The sequence below is a fragment of the Ixodes scapularis genome, unplaced genomic scaffold, assembly GCF_016920785.2.
Source record: "Ixodes scapularis isolate PalLabHiFi unplaced genomic scaffold, ASM1692078v2 PGA_scaffold11__112_contigs__length_91849675, whole genome shotgun sequence".
NCBI classification, from domain to species: domain Eukaryota; kingdom Metazoa; phylum Arthropoda; class Arachnida; order Ixodida; family Ixodidae; genus Ixodes; species Ixodes scapularis.
The window spans coordinates 75961941-75981254 of NW_024609837.1; positions in this window are offsets into that span (position 1 = coordinate 75961941).

The following is a 19314-nucleotide window of genomic DNA, read 5'->3' on the forward strand; positions in this document are numbered from 1 at the left end:
TAATTGATAATATGGAAACTAAATATGCGGGAAGGTGGTTTCACTCCGATGACGACCTGGGAATAAAAGAGTCGATGTAGGCGGAGATGCGACACTGGGGAATTTCAACCTTATACTGATGATCAACGCGAAAGGAGATGTGCGGGTGCGGGAGATTAAGTTTTTGTTTTAGATTAGAGATAGAGTAGTATATGTTATGAAAAAGCGATAGACGAGATACTTTACGGCGCAGAGAACGAAGTGGCTAAGGTAAGTTAAATTTCATGGATGACACACTGGCTGAACGGTGATAATTACATAAGATAAACCACGCGTCACGGTTTTGAATAGCTACAATGTTAAATTCTAGTGTAGCCTGACCGGGATCCCTGATTGCTGCAGCTTACTCCAATTTAGAGCGCAGCAGGGTTTTGAATAAAAGTAATTTCAGTGGCATTGGTGATAAAGTAAAATTCCGCTTTAAGCAACCGAGCATGAAGTTTTCGTTCGCAGTAATATGGTCGATGTTAGCGTTCCATGACATGTTATCAGTAATACGAACGCCAAAATATGTGTGGGAAGCTACGATTTCCAAGGGGTAGGTACCAAGGTGTATGAAAGTGATGAGTTACGTCGAGATACATGCATCGCTTTTCATTTGTTAATGCTAAGAGACATACACCACGCATTACACCAGTCCAAAACAGTTTCTAAGTCAGTCTGAAGAAGTTGAGCATCGCAGTTATTAGTAATTTCGCGATAGCCAACACTGTCGTCCGCAAACGGACTAACAAAGGAAGAAAAATTCGGAGGTAAGTTGTTTTTGTAGAATAGAAATATTAGATGACCTAAGGCGGACCCTTGCGGGACGCATGAGGTGTCGAAAATGAGGTGAGAATCAGCTTGATTAGTACAGACAAATTTAAATCGATGCGTTAGAAAGTCTCTAATCCAGGATAAAACGGTGCGGTCAGTGTTGAGTTTATCAAGTTTGAGAAGTACAAGCTTGTGAAAACCTCAGTCAAATGATTTACTAAAATCAAGAGAAACGCAGTCGACCAAAGAGCCACGATCTAGAATAGAAAGTACATACTTAGAAAAAGGCAGCATTTGAGTTTCGCACGAAATAAGTTTGCGAAAGCCATGGTGACAAGGAGTGAAGAAAAGAATTATAAACTAGAAAGTTAACAAGGTGCGACAAAACGAGATGCTCCATTATTTTGCAGGGTGTACAAGTAAGGAAGATAGGCCTCCTAACAGCACACTTCCGCGGCTCGTATTTTGGCCAGCTTGGCGCAAGCTTCCCAAGTAGCACAACTCGCCGGTTTGGGACTGGGGCGGTACCGGTCTGCCGGTAAGATCCTACTGGGGCGACGCTGGAAATGCACCGCGGGGCGACAACGGGCCAGTGAGATTGCCAGTCACCGGCCAGTGACTGGAACTGACTGGGACGCCCGGCACTGGGCGTCCCAGCGAGTTCTCGGGATGCTGCCAGCACAAATCCCCAGCGTAGAACCAGTAACGCGGCAAGATACCAGCAAGACCCCAGGCTAGCGGCCTCAAGCCATACAGTTCCTGGGCTTGTTGTGTCCCAGCGAGTTCCCGGGCTGCTGCCAGCACAAATCCCCGGTGCACTACCAGCAGTACCGCAAGATACCAGCAAGACCCCAGGCTAGCGGGCTAAAATCGTACAGTTCCCGGTCTCGTCTTACAGCCTAACATGTGGTTCTGTGTACAATTTACACCTGATTAGAAATGATGTAGTTCATAAGAAGGGTAAATTTAAGAACAAATGAGTGTAAACAATTATGTCGAACTGTATATGAAAGTAAATTTCTGGCATAGGTATACACCTTTTTCTTAAAGCGACTGCCACAGCCATCTGTCGCTCATACACACGGTAGCAAATAAAACATACAAAATTGTTACCGTAATTGTTTATTGTCAGCTCCAGTGAAGCTACAGCTTGGCTGGTAATCATGGGCTTGTCGCTAGAGGAGTGCGCTGGATGAAAGAGGCTGCATGTCACGGGCCTAGAAAATGTTCTTCACACTTTTCGTGCAGCTTGTGATGCAAGTCGACCATGCACCCAGGAAGGGGAGTCCTTCATTAGAGCACCTGCAAAGAGAATCAACACCACAGTAAAATGACAGGGTAAATCAATACCAGCTGCACATTATAATCCAGAAATTCCAAAGTGGGGCGAGGGCTTAAAAGGTTAAAACAGCGCAAAGGACGACGGACAGGGTAAAGGACACGGACAGAGCGCTGACTCGAAACCAAATTTTTATTGAACTCAACGGTGCAATATATACACACTGTTGAGAGCAAAAAGAAGAATATCAGCCTGAAAAACACCCAAAACGAAAGCACAAAAACGAAGTATCACCTCTAAAAAGACAAACCAAGCTAATCAAGTGGCCAGAAAATCAGGGGCATGAGACAGGAACCCATGTAAAAGAAAAACTTTTTGCACCTAATGCACTAATTGTCTTCATTTCATTTTCAATCTGGAAACTATATCAAAACAAAAATACTTTGGTTGCCCTAAGGGACACCTGTTACAACACACTGGATGACCAAGCGGCAAAAATGGCCCAGTTATCTCATAATCAAGGTCAGCTATTTGCATGAAAAAGGCCCAGTTCAAAGAAAGGCTCGTGGAAATCATCTACTTTAATTCAAAAGGGCGTGTCGAGAGACGGGAAAACTCGCCGGAGTAGTTGGCATGTTCGTCCCGATTGGTGCGAGAGATCCAGCATTTTTAGGTAAATATAAGTAATTCATTAGGAATAATTCATTAGTCTTACTGAGACAATGACAAATCATATCCTTGACAGATTCGCGACTCTAGCAAAACGGACAGCACCAAGCGGGAAAACCGGGAACCAGCCAGAACAGGTCACTCTGCGCCTCTCCACGTCTTGGGCGGCTTTCACGGACACGTGTTGTCGACGCGGTGGCGAACAATGTAATTTGATGAAGGTCCGAATATTTCTCAAGTTTGCCTGAGTGTTCATCAGTGTGATGAAGTCTCAGTAAATTGTTTTCTTCTATCACGTGTTTGAAAGCCTGTTTACTCCACAACACACGGCCGCGTGCGTTCAATTTCTTGGATGGGGAGGTATCACGGAAAAACGTTTTGATTTCTTCCCTGTCTCGAATGACATTCAAAGTGACGACTACTCGGTAACTGACAACTGGTATGTAGAACAGTGGACTGAGGACGACAGACGAGGTGTTTCACTGGTGGGAACCCCAATGCTGCAGTCCAGTGAATGGGAAGGTTCAATAGCTGCTTTTCTTGAATTTAGTTGTGTTTGATTAGCGTCAAGATTGAGCCACCCACACTGGTCGGTGCATTGGCTATTCATCTTTGCTGCTTTTTGCCGAAAAAGCCTCTGGACCACACCGAAAAAGTTGGGCTGATTTCGCATCTACTTGATTCTGGAAAACCTGCCGGCTGCATACGATTAATGAGGGATATTGTCTGCTTTCAAAAGGTGCGGGACGCGTCTCGCAAAGTTAGAAGCTGTCATGACATTATGATCTATTGCGCCTCCAATATTTATAATATACCCTCGTTGAAGCCAGCAGCAATATTCGTCTACATTGTTCAAGTTTTCCGGCCACAAAAGATACTCTATTTCTCCATTCAGGATTTGAAGTCAAATTTAATGCAGAGGGGTTCTGCGTGAATCTCCGATGAAGACTCTCTTCAAATTTGTCCGCAATCATCTCCGTGCTGCTGGCTAGAACCATATGGCTGAGTTTAGGTAGTATCTCTCTGTCTGTCAAATATACTTTGATTCAGCAGTTCACCTAATAGCAAGTCAAGCAAGCTCATATTTCAGCCCAAATAATATACTAATATCCCTTTAGTGGCACATGGTACGTAATATAATGCATAATTCGCACATTCGTCAAAATGACTTCTCGATTGTCACTAAAACCTGAGTTGAAATAGGAGTATCAGCTGCTTAGTGGGGCTCAAGAAGCTCAAGCTTGGCTCAACAAGCGCTTGCTTAATTTTCGTAATTTTCCTGCAGCCTGTGTTGCTGACCAAACAGACGACTGGAGCTGTTTCTTAATACGCACAAAGCTCGATTTCGCCGGCAGATAAGTCGTATGGTCAAGGCATGCGAGTTAGCTGAATATTACTGTCGGTGGAACAATTCTGTAGTCATCGCTGCTTTCCTTACCTGATCAAAACTGATTAGAGTCTATTACCGTCTCTCCGGAGCGCATAGTTTCGGTATTGAGCGAAACCTCCGAAACAAATGTTTGACATGAAAAGAACAAAAAGCACCGGGAAAACAAAAATATGCTCTGCAAGTTTATGTGCACCGGCTACGCTTAACCGTCGCAGTTGAAATACCTATAAAATAGGGCATTAAACAAAAGAAAATTTGTTAAATTGAATGCGCTACACGTTAAGGCGGCCCGGCCAAGCCGACGTGACCTGTTCCCAGCCGCCATGTTTGTTTGGTGGTGGCGCCCCCTATAGATCGTTGGAGTCGCGAATACAGCTCATTAATGGACACATACTAATGAGGTTGGGTAGACACATGTAAACATATAATAAATTGCAGAGTATGGCCGCTGTGTTCCCACATAATGGCAACCTGACTAAAACTCATCTGCAGACTTCACCAAATAAAAAATAGCGACTTACACAGAAACTATACCCGTTTTCACCTCAAGAACCGCAGTAAAACAAGTCCGGCTCCTCGCGGAGCATTACTAATTTACCTCTTTATGCGAATAATTGAGATATATGTAGGTGAATTTTAGATTAGATATATGTTATCAAGACGCACACGTTCCAAACGTTAAAAGCACCGCTTTTTTCCTCCGACAAACAAATCTCGTAAGAACTACTTCGCGCAGCGTATGAACATTGCGCAAAATTTACTTTTTTCTTGAGGTGAAAACGGGTATAGTATATATTATTAGCGTCTACCATAAACTCACATTGAGTGTTCACCATCGGCATGCCCCGTGGCCCTTGAAAATGCCTGCAAGCCTCACTTACTTTAAGCATGTGACATCATATGACAAGAAACATTCCCTCGTGATCATCATTAATGTCTACAGGTGCGAACAGTTCAGGCAAATCAATAGAAAGATAACATATCAGTAGTGAGGCGGTGTACAGTGGCTGGTAGGTGCAGGTGAATATGTATGGGACATCTGTTTTCTAAGTAATATTGTTTATCTGGTCAATTTTCTTCGTAGACCCATCACATATTGAGACAAGGTTCTCAATACAGTGAAAAACAGGAAGGAGGAGTGAGTTCCAGATTTAGTTTTGCACAAGCTATGTGGCAACTGACTTCATCCTGTTAGAATTTATTGGAGTGGATCTGGGTATGATTACGTCTAGCCCGACAATACTGCCAGGAGCACCTTCAAAACCTTCAGAAAAGGGTAGAGGAAGTTTGAATCATAATTTCCGTATTGCAATGAGAGCTGCTGATACTGAGAGTTGATGTGAGCAATGTCGGCCATCATTCTGCCTGAAATATCTACGCGTTAGCCACCCCCTATCAGAAAAAGTTTTAGCGGAGCGCTTTTTACGGCCCGCTCCGCTCAGCCACTGAGTGGGAAAGTAACCAGGCACGCACGTAATGCTCAGTCGGCAGTGGTCATTGGGGTGCAGGAATCGTCTGCTCCATTGGCATCTGCGCTCCGACTGGTTGTTGCTGACTGAGCGTTGTGAGAATGCAGGTGCTTTCCTTTTGAGTGGAGCGGGTCGTAACAATGCTCAGATAAAACTATCTAATGTCTATGTCGCAGCCTCAACAGTCAAACGAGCAGTCTTCTTCCTCGCTTGCACAATAGACCAAAATTGCACTGCATTCTGCTTTAGAGGCTTGTTGGCATGTTTCACACTCACTCTCTGCAGACAGCTAGGACTGCCGGTAAGCGAGGAAAAAAAAGTGTGAACACATATTACGCACGCCAAAAGAAAACATCAATGGGACTACACGAGACTGCATTAAAGTTGCCAATTCGGCGCGTTTTATACCGCACAACCACTGTGTGTGCACAAGTCAACTAGCTCTACTTATACCGCTCAGCACACCACAGCTAGGCTGAATCACATAAGTGTCACACTTGCCGAGCTTGAAGTACAGTCGTGATCTCTACGAGTGTGAACAAGCGATCGTCGACTGCTCAGTACTGGGAGCATCATGCGCCAGCGGACTTGCTCTCCTTTTAAAATGCCTTGCGAACAAAGCATGGGGAGTCATCTGATAAGGAGAGAATGTCACCTCGGACAGCACTGAACAGTTGATAATCACCTGCTTACCTTCATATGGATCAAGTTTCTACCTGGCCGAAGTAGGCAGTATGTGCGCAGCAGAAGCGGCTGTACTGAAACCTCAAAAGGATGAAAGATCAAAACAGGCTTGGTAATGTTTCACGTTGCAAGTATGCCCATGGAAATTTCACTTTCTAAAACATAAACACGCATTTCAAATTGTCACCCAGGACAAGCTGCTATTACACAGCTGTATATATAAGCCAGCTTACCATCAACAACCTTTGCAGACTGCCATGGACCTGATCCTCGGCTCGGCTGGTGATGCAGGAACGAATTGGCCTAGTCGATGCTAGCTTCCGTTCGGCAAGGGCTGCACCGAGTATGAAGGTGAAAAAAGTGCTGTAGATTACGTGAAACAAACAAAAGCAATCCTAGCATCCACAATTCGCTAGAGGCACTGAAAACAAAAATCAGAGGTTGGGTCAATTATGTTAATGCAATATACTTCGGACACATACCATGACTGCAGGTAAGAAATTTGCTGCCTTCAATCTAGATCTGCTTGAAAATCTACAAGCCAAATAAATATTTTATAAGCTGAAATATATTTCGATGGAACTACAAAATCTGAAGACTATCTCTGCAAATATGGTGCTATCTAGTGCACCAGAGATGTGTAGAATTGGATTACAGTGTCCCCCTTACAAAGATTGAAGCAAAACAAGTATAGAGTCTGCCGTGCCACTACAGTAAAACCTCGTTAATTCGGATCTCGTGGGACTGTCAAAAATTTCCGAATTATGCGAAAGTCGAAATATCGAAAGGACAAAGAAAGCTGCGCGAAAACGTTTCCCTGTGACATACCTATATTTTGAGAAGAAATCTGTTATTACCGCCTGCTTTCTGGACGACACCTGGGCGGAGACGGCAACTTTCCTTAGCGCGGTCGAGTGCTCCACCGCACTCGCACTGTCGGAGCTACGCATCCCGTGCACTGACAATGTAGCACAGCAAGGACTCTTCTAGTTTCGGGTGCACCACCTTCCAAGGCCGCTTTCTTTTCGCATTGAACTTCTCGCTCTCGAAAGCCCGTAGGATATCGGCCACAATTTGCTTTTCTTGACGTCGCAACTTTCCATCACTTGTCAAGAGACGCCGCCCTCCAAGGCCCTCAGTATTTTCACTTTCGTTGCTAAATTCTTAGCCTAGTACAGCTGCAACGGAAAACGAGTAGCACAACTGACCAGTAATCGGAGTGGCGAAATCGCGACACCCGGCGCTATTTTTCCCAAGCGCCGATAGCGAGAGTGCCAGTCACGTTGCATTTTTCATTGCGGGGGTGGCCGGCGAAAAATCGAGGGATAGGATAGTTGTTAAAATGGCGGGCTTTAGGATCCCCGCGTTGAGGCATAAAACGTGACTGTCACTCTCGCTATTGGCACGCTCGGGAACAATAGCCCTGCGTGTCGCGATTTTGCCATTCCGGTCGTCGGTCACTTGTGCTACCCTTTTCCCGTTGCAGCATTGCTTCTGCCGCTTCCGTGCCAGAAGAGTAACGCGCTGAAGCACGGCGATCCAGAGCAAAACTGGTACGAAACACGGAGAACCGGAACAGCGAAGAACCATGGGAAAACCGGAAAAACCATGTGTGCACTTCGGATGGATAGCGGTCATACCTTTTGGAACAGGCGGTAGCTAGCGCCACCGGCCGAATTCGTCCGAATTAACCATAGTGCGCCGCGTTCCCTCCGAATTAATGAGCGTTGGCTGCCCCTGACTAATACATACGTTTGACGGGACCGGATCGGCAGATCAAATTATCCGAATTAGCGAGGGTTGAATTAACGAGGTTTTACTATACAGCAGACACGACTTTACTGAGATCTCGTGGAGATCAGACTTCGGAACAGGCATGAAGAATTTGGCACGAGAAATATGCCAATGTCATTATTCATTTCTGCAACATTAAAATGACTCTGAAAGTGTGACCAGCTGCAGGGGGTATTCCCGCAAATCTTACGAGTTGTGAATTGTAGGCACAGTGCCTTGGTTGTGTTCATGTGCGATATATGACCAAATACCATAGAGACCTATACTGCAAACCTCTCCGAAAACCAATGGGTGCGGTGGCGAACGGCGTGAGTGGCGCTTTTCACCTCTCTTGCCGTTCACTTGTGTTTGTGTGTTTCCACTTCCATTGGGAAGGCTTCAGCCATTATTGGGTGCACTAAATAAACAAATAAAAATACAAACACAACACACACAGCAATACTGGCAGAAAGTCGAGACACACTTCTGTTGTAAACTCAGCATTCCGCTTGCGAATGGGATGTGCAATTCCCCTTCAGGATTTCATTCCACGTGAGTGGCATCGGAATTGCTAAAGGCCAGTCCATAAACACAGTCTGTGTTAAAAATAATCCTATCAGCAATAAGTTGCTATTATATTGCTCAATATATAGAGAACCTTACCATGAACAGCCTTGGCAGTCTTCCATGAGGCCTGGCCTTCAGCAGAGGAAGCTGTCATTCTGTGTCGTCTCAGGACACTCACATCAAAATGGCTAAAGTGAATGCCAACTTCAACTTGGTAGGACTGCAGCAACTATAAAGATGAAAACACAGATTAGAATATACGATAAAAAAGATCATGGACCAACTTGAAAAAAGTTCACAAAAAGACAAGGACAAAAGGACAGGAACACATAGAACGCAGACTGGTGCACACTCGCGACTTCATCTATTGAACATAAAAGAAAAAAGGAAAAGGATCAGAGAAATCAGAAAGGCTGTGTTCGGAGAACTTGAGCTTCAGAAACCGGGGCGTGAGCAAAAGATGTCAGCTAGATTTTTTTACAGACACTTTGGAATTAACAACATCCTTTCCATGCAATAAGGTGGTGAGCTCATTCTGATTGAACACCCTGAAAAATAACAGACAAAAACAAGGAATAATGGAGAGGAATACATACACTACATACGAGTGTAGACTCCCAACTCACAAATCGAAGAAGAAAAAAATAAAGAATACGGAAGGAGCTTTAGCATAAGTTCGAACAGGTCCAAGTCGAATGTGCTAACTCCCACCCATATATGCATAAGACTGTAAACACAATTTTCTTGGCAGCTCAGGTAACAGACGGATGTGCGGACACATTGGTTGCCCATATTATGAATAATAAAGGCCTAAAATAATCCCCTTTTATGTTTTTCACAGTATCTGCTAATTATTCACGTTTTCTTTAAAAGCCTCGTCCCACTAGAGCGACAAATACCGATTTTTGTCCGACGACACCACAAAGTTCCGTGTCGCCGATGCTGTCCCACTGCAACGGCCGAACGCCCGCGACAATCGCCGACAAACGATCGACAACGGACGAGTTCTTGTCTGTTGTTGGACTTGAAGCGCAGCAAGCAGTCCCGCCGAGGAACACCTCTCGGATACAAACTTATCCTCCCCGCCCGCTTGTGCCCTCTGTTGCCTCTCTTTCCACCCTTCTACCCTTCCTCCCGTGGCTTGCTCCGCCGCTCGACCTCCAGAGAAGCCCTTGGCGGCCTCTCCTCGTTCCCGCAGTTCCGGTCCCTCGATTGCTCATAGTGGTCGCGGGCGCGGCTTGCTCGCTGGCGCTGGGCAATCATGTTGCGAAAGGGTTGTCTGTGGCTGGTTTTGCTCGCAAAAACTTGGTGCACGATTTGGTGCTTCAAGACGCCGAGGTCTACGCCCCTGCATCAGGATGGACACACCCATGTTCGAGGACTGACCAAAGACCGCTCACCACGAAGTAGGACACGACGCTCCGCGGCTAGCCATTCCGGCAGACTAGACTTGTCATCACGTTCTGTGATAATCGGGATGCTGTATTGTTCCCCATGAAACGCCTGCCCTTGATCATTCGGATATGAAGTTTCAAACATTCTCAAAATCGGGGTGAAATTCCTTGGTGATCACCTAGAATTCCTCGAACGACCCAAAAAAAAGGAACGATTCAGGTATTCTAGTTCAGAAAAAGTTTGGTGTCGATTGTCACGACTGTTTGTGGAAAGTCGCCAACGGCAAATGAAGAGAAGCAGAAGCTTTAATCAAGAAATAAAGTAATCGTCTCCACTTTCACCGTGTTTGTCGGCGCGTTTAATGCCCAAAGAGCAAAATATGAAAACCGCGTCGCCAGACTCTGTTTATCTGTGTATTTTGAAGTGTTTTGTTGACAACTCCAGTCTCACTAGGAAAGAACTTTTTTTGTCCCAGTGTCCTGCGTCGTGTCCGCCAGGTGGGACAGCGTGCGTCGTGCGTCGCTGTCGTTTGTTGCTGTCTGTCGCTCTAGTGGGACGAGGCTATAAGGATGACATACACGAGCAGTGTAAATAGTGCATAAGTAGGTGACAATTCATCGTAGACTTTAGAGAGAGATTGAGCTGTTTTTATGTATTGGCCATCAATCTGTTGCCTTAACAGACAAGGAAATTATGGTTTTAAAGTCTGCTCTTGCTAATGGGTGAATCCGCGCATTCCACTTGGGCCTGTGCTTGAGCTCCTTCCGCATTCTTTATTTCTTCTTCTCTGTTTATGCGAGTCGAGAGTCTGCGCCTGCGTATGGTTTACGCGTTACTCTGCTTGTCTCCTTGACTTTTTGTGGTGAACTGTTTTTCAAGGTGTTCAATTAGTACAAGCTCACCACATTGTTACCATCATGCAACAACAAAAACAATTACAACCTACACCATTCGCTAAAGGCAGTACCAAACAAAAAAAAACAACAACAAAAAAAAACAGGGATTGGGTGAGGTATGTCTAGCGCTATATACTTACACTGAACAAAATATACCTTACGTAAACTGTCGAGACACTAGCTTAATTCAGGACATGCTTGTAAATTTCCCCAGAAGCCCAGAAGCGGCATCAAAAATTATTTCGCGGGCACAAATTTTTGCGATCAGGAGCGGTATGCTATGCAAATCACCATGGGATGAATTCATCGCGGCACCAATTTTTGACAATTCTTTTCTGATAACGAATCACGAAAATAAAGTCGTTTGCAGACGACCGCCCGGCGGAAGCGGACTTGCTCGATCAATCAATCTCGGCCTTTTGCCTGGCCCAGCTCTCCGGACGCAAATACGCACACGGAATCCACCCGTAGTGTCTAACCTAGAGCTTAGGCGATGGAGGGGCACCGCGCTCTTCCAGACATTCTAGTTTACCAGTGAACAATACGGTGGACGGAAGCAATCACACTCCCCCCCCCCCTCCCCTTTCCGCCTCCACCCGCCTGCCGGCCGGCCGGCCGCCCGCGCGCCCGCCGGCGCCGCCGTCCCTCCCCCCCCCCCCTCTCTCCCAAAAAGTTCCGCCGCTATTGATGGACCTGGACCGAGTACACAGCCTATTTGTGAACGAAGCAAAACAGCCTCGCATAGCACCATTCGCGCACAATTAGTAATACTGTGCAAGCGATCTAGACAATAACAAGCATTTTGAACGGAAAAAATAATAATCTAGCCCTAACGGGCAAAGAAAGGAACTTACTTTGAAACGATCGTGCCATGATCTTGGCTGTTGAGCAGACTCGACGTAGCTCCACGGTTCACGGGCGCTTCCTTCTTTTTCGGACACATTTGAAACTAAGTTAAACTCCACGCATCACGACTAATTGGTAAATTGACCTCAAGACAGAGACGTGAAACACACACGGCCAAAACGGCCGGCAAAACAAGGCTGTGGATTGGATTGGATCGCGTTCGTTGGCTATTATGGATGTCTAACGACTTTACAGAAGTAAAACAATCAGCAAAGCGCATTAAAAACTATTAAAAGACACGGTAATAATAAATAATTGAGTATGTAAACATTGCCACTATATTAGAAATACGTCCTGAACACGTAGCAAAAAATTACATACGAAACTAACTGTACAATGTATTCAAACGAACTCAGCAGACATATAAGCTACTGAAAACAACATACTTTCAATTTGGCGATTTGGTCTTGGTGGTTAACGCGCGAAGGTGGTGATTGTGTGGTCGGTGGTCCGAATCCCGATAGGGGAAAGCTTTTATTGTTTTTTTTTTTTTACTACGTTTTTTTTATTTCTTTTTAATATTTTCTGTTTTTTGCAGTTGCCGGCCCCTTACTTTAGGGTAAAAATCACGCAGAATATGAAAATAAAAAGAGCGACCCCAAATTTGAATTGATGCAATGCACAAACCGTGGCCCTCTTGTTTTGCCAGGATAAATCTCTCCCTCCGTGCTAATAGGTGGGTTGGTGTAGTACGCAAACAGCGCAAGTGCTTTCAACGAAGTAAAGAAGCTAATAATAACGGGAATATTGAGAGTAAAATGGGAAAATGTGTAAGTGGTCAAACTCGATGCAGCCGAAGTTTGTCTGAAGGCGGTCATCTTTACCCACTATTAAAACAAAAATACCGCTATTTTAAGGCAGTTATTTACCTGAGCTCATAGCGCGCTACGTATTAAGCATATCTCTTAATTTTCTAACTTCCGGAAAGTAGTACTTAATTTTCTTCTGGTACATCAGTGATGTTTCCCTCGCCTGCCGCCTGATTTTACTTATCGAGGTTGCGCTCCGCAGTTTTACTTTTTTTATTAGCCCTATTCATGTTTTTATTCCTGAGATCGAAGAACAGTGCGGATAATTAAACTAGCTTTCAGAAACGGTATCGTTCGGCGTTATAACATTTATGTTTCGCAGCGTCAAGGGGTCACGTTCACAAACCCGGCTGTGTAAACATCAACAACGCATTGGTGTTTCCCGTTTTATCGTGCTAAAAAAAAAAAGTTTTTATATTTAAGTTGTTTTGGTGCGGTATGTCGTATAACACAAGCTATCAGGGGACAGGTCGTCTGGCCATGTGAATATTTGAAATATTTCTGCTAGATGGTCGTAACTTCCACCGAAAACAGTCGATTCTTGCCTGAAATAGCATATTTTCACACTCAATTAAAATCACCAATAACATAATCTCAGGAGAGTTGTGTACCTCTCGTAGCGTCATAAGCAATACACACATCTCTTTCTTGTACAGATTCTGGAAAGTAATGCGTATTATTGTTTTTGTAACTCAAAGCACGTGCTCAATCATGTTAATTGTTGTTGTTGTTGTTCTTCTTCATTCGGATTCTCCGCTATACCGCTTTTATTTTATTTTTTTATCAGAGCCAAACACGTGCGTATACCGCCGACCATCAAATTACACTAGCTTCCTGAAAACGTATTGTTCGGCGTTGTGTAATTTATTTTTCATTGCGTAGATGGTCAGATTCTCGAATCCTGAACTGCAAATTTTCCTCGCCGCATTGTTTTTTCTCGCGTTTTCGCGATAAAACACGTCAGCCTTGCCATGCTGGGATCAAATACACCAGCGTCGGCAGTTATTTGCGAAGGATTGATCAACGCGAATATTTCCACTCGCTATTCATGAATTGCCGCAGTTCGTCCGAATCTGAATGACTTGACTGCATAGTAAAACTGCAAAAAAAAAATAAATAAAATAAAACGATGTCGGTCAGTAGACGTAACTTCCATGGCGGGGCTCGCCAGTCTGAACAGCAAAGCGCCGATGCCGGCCAGTCACTGTACTTCCATGTAAATACTGGCCATCAAAGACAGCAAAGTACCGATGCCGGCCAGTTACTGAACTTCCATGTAAATACTGGCCATCAAAGACAGCAAAATACCGCTGCCGGCCAGTTACCGGAACCTCCATGGAAATACTGGCCAGCAAAGACAGCAAAAACCCGATGCCGGCCAGTCACTGCAACTTCTTCGGCTGAACTGGCCAGTGAGCAAGACGAAACCCCGACGCCGGCCGGGGCCGATAGCTCACCGGCGCCAATGGCCGGGCGCCGCCATCCTGTTACCAGGACCGGCCGGCGTAGTCCCGATACCGGCCGACGCGGTGTGCTACCTGGGTTGGGACAGGCTTGAGCCAAGTTGGCTCTAGCTCCCCACGGTCTGGCCCAAGCCTGAGTTGAGCAAGTGTGCTTCTGGGCTGGTAGTTAAGATGACTATGTTTGGGCTCCTAACTCCTAGCTTATGACTACTAATTCACAAATTAAAAACGTAATTAACAATTTTTGTGAATTATTTGCATTATTTTGAGGATTACCTATATTTAGGATTCTGCTTTAAAAGTTGTTTTCTGGTGAAATTTGGAGGTTGCTTTTTGGAGTTAATTGTTCGCTGTATGCTCAGGGCTTACCGAAGTTTATTTTTCCTAAATTACAAATTCTTCGAAATTCAAAATTATTTTTACAGTGTTCCTTTTTTACTTAAAAACAAAATAAATAAAGTTTAAGTATCGAGGCCTTCGCTTCCCTGAAGAAACCTTGACGAGCCAAAAAGGAAAAACACTTTTGTAAGCAGTTTCAGATTTCAAAGGAAGCTGAAGTTGTATCTCTTCTGAACGACTGCCTTGTGTTCTTCTGAAGATTATTTGTAAAACACCGTGCATATGCGTTTAATTTGTTTTTCTGTAACCTCGAAGTAATGAGTTTTTTTTTTTTTGATAACTCTGAACTAACGGAAAATCTTCCGGATCAGGCTTCTCGGATTTTTTCCTTACTTATTCGAAGACACGAAACCCAACCATCCTTATGTCTCTCTGGCAGGATAACACACCTACACAAACCGGATTACAGTATCTTTTATTGTATTTGTTTTAATAAATCTGCTCCAATTTAAGATTTTACACTCTGTATAAAGCCAAAGGTATACGAAATACAGTACCTTAAAAATAGACAAGAAGGCTAGCAAGGTACCACAATATAGACAAGAAAAACAAAATAGACAGCGAGATAGATGACTTACCACGGAAATGACTTACAAAGTAAACAACGAAACACGCAGCGTTCAACAAAACAAAAACAGATAAGCCAACGTACAAAGCAAAAAAAATGCAAAGACAAATAACATACCGAGAAGTCAACAAATCAGGCAATCTATGAGATATACAACGAAACAGACATCTTAAAGGCAAGACGGTGAGAGCAGTAGACAAGAAAATTCAAAACGTGCGAAGCCCACCACGTATGAAGTCGGCAACAAAGAAAAGCAGCCTTATCCACGCGAGTAGCAGAATTCGTCTGTATAAATCTGATGTTGCAGGCGGCACAACAAATTGCAATCGTCAAGGCCCCGGAGAACCACTGGCGACAAATGTCACCAAAGGGCATGGGCTCCAAATTTAGTCGCCGCAAGAGCCAGAACGAGATCAAACTTGCCTCCCGCGGGGGGAGCGAAGATAGCGTTCCCAGACGGTTGGTTCATCTGCTAACGCGAGCGAAGAACGCGGCTCGTCTGCTACGATGCGCCATTCCCAGACGCTTATAGTAGGCGCACGCCGTGCGTTGTCTACTTATAAAAGGAAAACAAAAATTATTGTTTGTCAGGAACCGAGCGCCATGGCCAAGTGACAACGGACGTTGACTGGAATTGTGGTCGTGTCTTATTTCACGTTGAGAGCCATTCACAACTCGCACTTCGTTTGCAAATTTCAGTTTGTTCTCCTACCATACACAAGCTGACATCGACCTATGAATGAAGGAGTTGTATGAACACCACGTCAAACGCCACGACACCTCTCGCGCTGTTCGTATGTCCCTGCAGATGTCTTCAAAAGAATATTGCAAGATTTTGAACTCGCGATAGCGTCTGACATGACTTATTGGATGATTACGTGAAAGCTGCGGCGCCACAATTATTAAGCAGTTGAGAACGCACTCGCTATCACATTTATTGCCCAAATTCAAACCCCAGGTGGCTCCTTCGATACACCTATGGCTTTCTTCAAGTGATCCCGCATAGTCATGTTATCCTAAAACACAATAAAATCATGAGAAGCATGAACAGAATTTTTCGGACCAAAACAAGACTGGTTCATGCGGCATTATAATTTAAAAAAAATTGAAAGTAACCTTACTACACTCAGTGAACTCTAAGTTCACAAGGTAGCGGACGACATGCTCATTCGACCTCCGACGGCATTGCATCATGTAATTACTCCCTCTGCCTAAACTCACACCCGAAATCGGGGGCAGGCGATTAAAGGCAGAATAATGACAATTCCACTGAACACGTAGCTTCGACCGCCGCGACATTTTAGCATTGCACAGAGTAGGCTTGCTTTTTTGATAATTTCACAGCTATAATTATGTGCTCTCACTGGGCTCAGAATACTGTAATCAATTCATTAAAAAAAAGAAGAACCCTCCGTCCCTATTGCTGGTAAAAGAGACAAAGATTGTTGGGTAGAAGGAGCTCCTAGGTAAACAAAAAGCACTTCATACACAGCATCTTCAACTGACCGCAAGCTGACCGCGGGAAAAATAAGATAAAAATAATAAAAGTTAAAAAAAAGCGAATCCTCTTTCCTGCGCTTATGCGACCTCAGACCACGTGACCATCAGCATTAAGCAGAGAACAAACTGCCCAATAGAAAGTACAAAAATACCGCCAACTCAGCGATCGCGACCTGCATTCAGAATCCTCCGAATTAGGACCCAACCAAGCGCACCTGACCTGCAGCTTCCAGAGCTTCGCCGGTCCAAGAATTAGGACGCCGCACCCAGTGCGCACCTTCCCACAGTCACGCCAAGGACCGGAAAATTGTCCAAGGGAAATACCCCTTCCCGACCTTCACTTTCTCGCAGTGTACTCATAGTAAAACCTTCGCCAATTCGCCCTCTTTCAGGAGAATATTTTTCTGAACACTATCACACTTTTAATTAAGGTTTTGTTCTTTTTTCTGAGGATGTCCTTTTTCAACCACTTATTTTTACGTTGGGGTTTCGCGGAGGATTCCACACCAACGTGTCGCCATTAGGGAACACCTCTTTCTTGACATGCTCTCTGCAGTGGTGTCGGTCAAACATCCTTACCTGGCGTATACTCCTTCCGGAAGAAGCGTTGTAGACCCGCTTTTTCAGCAACATTCCCGTAAAACCCAATCCTACAAATTTCATTCTTTAGGAAGGACACGTTCCCAATTTTGAATCATCAAAGAAGGTAAAAAATATCTTAGCAGAAGAACTACCTTACTTTACCTCATTCTTCAACAATATTATTCTTAAGAACATTTCCTGAACACGCTTTTTCGAATATACTTTTCCCCGGAAACCCGTATTTTAGCGGCATCCTAAAAAAAATGTTACTTCAGCTCTCCTTCTTTTGAAGACGCAGCCGCGGTTCCAAGGCTTCTGTTTTGCGCACGGCTGCTCCTGATTAAGGAAAGGGGTATTCGGAAAGGAGGAAAGCAAATGTCGCGCGGAAGCAATTCTAATTTGCCGCCTGCGCACTTCACCTAATACCTTTCACCGCGTGTTTTCGCAAATACATTTGTTTTATCTTTCTATCGACATGTTACAAGGCAACTACTGTAACTAATGAAAACTGCCGGGCACGTCCATTACACTGAAGACCTCGTTTAGAACGACAATTGGATGCGTATAGTGACATTTTTCGTTCCTGATTAGGAAGGCTAACTGCCACTTAGTTCCTGTTAGCAAAATTAGGCCCTCGGGTTTCGCATATGGCAAGAAAATCGCCGAAATAATTTGAGTACGATTAGCCGTTTGTTAGATTCAGGGTCGGAGGTAATGGTCCCCTTGTGCCTTCCTGCAACTCACGGCCTACATTTGTCGCTGGAAAGTGCAAACTCGTTTTAGAAACAAAATGCTCACCAGTAGAATCAATATATCACTGAACATAACGCTCGTGTTGTGTAAATGAAAATGAACTCGACCATAATATGTCTGCTTCTTGAGATTGTCTCAAAAAACGAAAACAAAATGGCGTGGACATAACACGCATGCTGTTGGCACTTTTCAACGAACAACCAACAGCAGGAGCTTCATGCACCAAAACGGTACAACGTATGCATTCAACATTTCAACAGTTCCACATGGCATCCGTGGTTGGAACGACCTCTCCAATTCCATCGTAGATTTTGCTGACGCCTTCCTGTTTCGAGAATCATCAACTTCATCATTTCATAAGGAACTGGTTAGGTTTTTGTTATGACCTCTGGTGACTTATTATTGTGCATTATTATTGAAACTATGTTTTTTTTAGATATGTGCTTTGTAGTTGTATTTATATCAGGTCCTCTTTTGTTCTTTTATTTTGGTAGATAAATATGGGTAGTAGTGCATAGAGAATGCTTTGTACATATTCAAGCCTCATAGACGCGCAGTTGTCAATGTTCTGGGCTTATTTGACAAATCTTCGCTGTCAAAACTCAAATTTGATGATGCGACATCATCTTTCGACTAACACGTGCTACCATCAGCAAAAAAATCGATTGCGGCCGTCCTCGAAGCGCGAGACTTCAAACGCTTCCGAGGAGGTGCGCCGCGTAATGAAGACGCTATGCTCGAAGCGCGGAGGGATCATCCTCGGCTGCATGTTCCGTTATGACATATCGCCAACTCGTGAGTCGAAAAAAAGTAACTCTACGGAAACTGAAACTGAAACTGAAACCTAACCTAACCTAACCTAACCTAACCGAACCGAACCGAACCGAACCGAACCGAACCGAACCTAACCTAACCTAACCTAACCTAACCTAACCTAGCCTAACCTAGCCTAACCTAGCCTAACCTAGCCTAACCTAGCCTAACCTAGCCTAACCTAGCCTAACCTAGCCTAACCTAACCTAACCTAACCTAACCTAACCTAACCACCAGATGCCGTAACTTGCCCAGAAACGCATTGGAGGCTTTGCAATGGAGCTCGCAAACCGTTGATCACAATTAATCTGTTTTCACAGACATCCTAGGCAAACTTTTAAAGGTATAAGATGTTCTTATTTTAGTGGCGCATGGTGGTTGTGGTGCAGATGCAAATTCGAAGAACACAAGCAAATGCGCTTCCGATCCGTGCGCAAAGTAAATTAGCACTAGACAGATACCGGTACATGTATAACTATTAGCAAGTTGCTTCACCAGCGCCCTGAGGCCTGTCTGAATTCTAGTTTTTAGAGCGCAGCTCTTAGGCGCCCGTTTCCGGCTTGAGCGACGTCGCCGTCGGCGTCGCCGCCGGCGTAACCGCGCA